The sequence below is a fragment of the Brassica oleracea genome, chromosome C2 (genome assembly GCF_000695525.1).
Source record: "Brassica oleracea var. oleracea cultivar TO1000 chromosome C2, BOL, whole genome shotgun sequence".
In the NCBI taxonomy this organism is placed as follows: domain Eukaryota; kingdom Viridiplantae; phylum Streptophyta; class Magnoliopsida; order Brassicales; family Brassicaceae; genus Brassica; species Brassica oleracea.
In genome coordinates, this window is record NC_027749.1 from 17,418,624 (window position 1) to 17,422,951 (window position 4,328).

Consider the following 4,328-nt stretch of genomic DNA (forward strand, 5'->3'; position numbering starts at 1 on the left):
CATCTGTCACATCCGCCAGCTCTCCGAGGTCGTATGATGGGTCATCTTCTGGGGTAAGTCCTCGACATCCTCCATATCTGAGTCAGGTGCAGCAGCACGAAGATCAGTGCATAGGAGCTCGGGTGGTGGGAGGAAGCGTATGTTATCGAACACGCTGAGCCTGATGATCTCGGGGTGAGGCAGCTTGGTGAACTGCTGGGTACCCTCCTTGTCGAAGAAGCTGTAGGTATCCTCATCTCGCATGATGTGGCACGCCATAAGGTACTTGATGTTGAGGTACTGAATCTCCGTGTCCACCTTGTATTTGCTGAGATCAATGCCGAAATGCTTGAAGAGCGGCGTGAGCAAGCTACCGCTTCTGTCCTTCTTGTTCGTGCCGTGCATCAGACATAGCCTCCTCTCGCAAAGCATGGTGATGAAATGAAATCCTGGGTTCGTCTTGACCTTCTGAATTGGAATGCCAAACCCTGAAGCGCGGATCTCATCCTCAATACCTGCATACAGGGTTTGCAGCTCCCCGTTTGTCACTTTGGAAGTCTGATCCTTGGCGAACAGGAGGTTTGAAATGATCTTTGCAATGACTCTAAGTGCCGGGTTCCTGATCTGCGACTGGTAGGCTTTGACAGGTGTGAATTTCCCATTCGCGATGAAGTCCCAGAAGGTGTTTGATGGGGCAAACTTTTTCGCCACTGCTACCCCTCTCGGCTCATTCGCGATCTCATAGATTTCCTTGAGTTTGTCGAGGGACAGTGAGCAATAATCTCCATCAGCCATGAATGAGAAGGAGAAGTTAGCGTAGGAAGGAGCAGAGAAGTCCTCATAGCTGATGGTGGCAGTGGCGAGCACTTGGCGGATAAGGTCAAGGTAGAGCTCGTGCGTAGCGTAACAAAGGGGAGCGATCCCCATCGCTTGCAGCGTCTCGAACACATCCTCGTCAATACCGAGCTCAACGAGAGTCTCGGCATGGCAAAAATGGGTAGGTAGTATCTCGGCCTTGAGGAGAGTGTTGTACCGAGTAGCTGTCTCCTTGTCCCACCCTTTAAACCAGAACAACCACTCGCCGAATCAGAACATTTCAACTTAGCCGCTCTCCATTATCTCTCTCTCTCTTTTTTTTCTTTTTATTTTTTATTTTTTTTATTTTTATTTTTTTGGTCCGGAACACTTTCCTGGAACAGGGGATGGGTTGTTCCACCAGAAGAACAGTCCTTCGGTTGTTCTGACTGAAGTGTTCTGTTTTTTCTTGTTTTTGACCTGCAACTAAATCTGAAAAGAAATAAAATAGACTATAGAAAACAATATATACGCTCACCAGTGGGTTGCCTCCCACCAAGCGCTTAGTTAAAGTCATTAGCTTGACTTGGCTTAGCCGATCAGGCTGATGGGGGATCACTTAGGGGAATTTCTTCACCCTCTGTGATAGTGGAGTCAGCAAGGTAATGCTTGATGCACTGACCATTGACGACGAACTCGTCTTCCTTTTTGTCCAGCAACACAACAGCTCCGTAAGGGCAGACTTCCTTAACGGTGAAGGGTTCGGACCATCTAGATTTCAGCTTGCCTGGGAACAGCCTAAGTCTGGAGTTGAAGAGCAAGACCTTATCTTTTGGTTCGAAACGTCTGGCAATGATTCGCTTGTCATGGTAGGCTTTGGTCTTCTCCTTATAAATTTTGGAACTCTCATAGGCGAGGTGCCTTATCTCTTCCAGCTCATGGACTTGGATCATGCGCCTCTCAGTTGATGGCTTGATGTCGAAATTCAGTAACTTGACCGCCCATGCAGCCTTGTATTCGAGCTCGACAAGAAGATGACAAGCCTTACCGTAGACCAGGTGATAGGAGGTGGTCCTTAGCGGTGTTTTGTAGGCTGTTCTGTAGGCCCAGAGAGCATCGTCCAGCTTAAGCGACCAGTCCTTGCGCGAGGTATTGACAGTTTTCTGTAGAATGTTCTTGACTTCCCTGTTGGAAACTTCAACCTGTCTACTCGTCTGGGGGTGATAAGCGGTAGCCACCTTGTATTTCACCCCATTCTTCTTCAACAGGCCCTGAAATACCTTGTTGATGAAGTGTGTTCCGCCATCGCTAATGACCACTCTAGGCACCCCAAATCTCGGAAAGATGATGGAGCTGAACATCTTAGTCACCACTTTTGCATCATTAGTGGGACTCGCCACTGCTTCTACCCACTTGGAGACATAGTCAACGACGACCAGGATGTACTCGTTCTTGAAGGACGTAGGGAATGGTCCCATGAAGTCGACTCCCCAACAGTCAAAAACCTCAACTTCTAAAATGTAATTCTGAGGCATTTCATTCCTTTTGCTGATGTTCCCAAGTCGCTGGCATGCATCGCATCGAGCTATGTAGGCGTGAGCATCTCTGAACATAGTTGGCCACCAGAAACCTGCTTGGAGGATTTTGGAAACCGTTTTGAATGTGGCGAAGTGCCCTACATAAAAGGAACCATGGCAATGATGTAGAATCCCTGGAATATCTGCCTCTGGAACACACCTTTTGAATATGCCATCCTTGCAATGTTTGTACAAGTACGGTTCATCCCAAACATACTGCCTCGCCTCTCTTAAGAATTTTCTTTTCTCGTTTCCAGTGAACTTAAGTGGTTCCTTTTCATCAGCTAGAAAGTTCGCAATCTCAACAAACCAGGAGAGGTGAGAGTACTGCTTTTGGATCGCAGCTACTGGTTGTTCCGGTACGCGAGAACAATCAGATGTTATGCTCAGGGGATGTTCCGCGAAGCGCAGACCAATCGCGTTGACGTGTTCCACTGTGTGTTCTTCATCAAGAGCTGTGTCGTCCTCAATCTTCATTCTGGACAAGTGGTCTGCAACTCCATTCTCGACTTTCTTTTTGTCTTTTATCTCGAGATCAAATTCTTGGAGAAGAAGAATCCACCTCAACAACCTCGGTTTTGCATCCTTCTTTGTGAGCAAGTACTTAAGAGCAGCATGGTCTGTGTGCACAATCACCTTTGATCCCACCAGGTAGGATATGAACTTCTCGAATGCAAAAAAAATAGCCAGGAGTTCCTTCTCAGTCGTAGCGTATCTGCATTGAGCTTCATCCATGGTTTTTCTTGCGTAATAGATCACATGAATTTTCTTATCCTTGCGCTGTCCAAGGACTGCTCCAACTGCAAAATCGCTAGCATCAGTCATGATCTCAAAAAGGAGATCCCAGTCTGGCGGTTGTACAACAGGTGCGCTGACTAGAGCTCCTTTGATCGTATGGAACGCAACTAAGAACTCGCTGTCAAAATCAAACTTGATCTCCTTGCAGAGCAGTCATGTGAGTGGTCTCGCTATTTTTGAGAAATCCTGGATGAACCTCCTGTAAAACCCTGCGTGACCCAAGAAGCTTCTGATAGCTTTCACAGTTGTTGGTGGCTGCAAGCTCATCATCACCTCGACCTTTGCCTTATCTACCTCAATGCCTTTCTCGGAGAGCTTATGTCCTAGAACTATCCCATCTCTGACCATGAAGTGGCACTTCTCCCAATTGAGCACCAGATGTTTCTCCTCACACCTTTTGAGTACCCTGCACAGGTTTGACAAACAGACACTAAAGGAGCTTCCATAGACACTAAAATCGTCCATGAAAACCTCCATAATGTCATCAATCAGGTCAGTAAAGATCGACATCATGCAGCGCTGAATGTTGCTAGCGCATTGCACAGGCCGAATGGCATTCTCTTGTATGCGTACGTTCCGTATGGGCATGTGAACGTCGTCTTCTCCTGATCGTCCAGATGGATAGGGATCTGAAAAAAACCTGAATAACCATCTGAAAAGCAGTAATATGGGTCGTTAGCCAATCTCTCAAGCATTTGATCTATGAAGGTAAGTGGAAAGTGATCCTTTCTAGTGGCTGCATTTAATACATGTCATTGTCCTAGTAGGGATCAATTCATTTTTTTCATTTGTGATAACAGTGATCCCACCTTTCTTAGGTACTACATGAACAGGGCTGACCCATTTACTATCAGATATGGCATAGATTACACCTGCTTCAAGAAGTTTCATAATCTCTTTCTTATCGACATCTTTTTGATTCGGGTTTAACCTCCTCTGATGTTCGACATAATTCATTGATTCATCTTCTAGGTGTATTCTATGCATGCATAAATCAGGTGAGATGCCAGGTATGTCAGCTAGTGAATATCCTAATGCCTTACGATACTTCTTAAGCTCACACAAAAGCAATGCAGTTTCCACATTATTGAGTTCAGCTTTCACAATGACTGGGTAAGTGGAATTCGGACCTAAGAAAGCGTACCTGAGCCCCTTGGGAAGGGGTTTTAGCTCAACCTT

At 46.3% G+C, this 4,328-nt stretch overlaps 1 pseudogene; it reads right to left on the reverse strand.

The window, feature by feature from the left end:
• Positions 1–6: 6 nt before the first annotated feature.
• LOC106323581 overlaps positions 7–4,328 on the reverse strand; it is a 109,078-nt pseudogene continuing 104,756 nt past the window's right edge.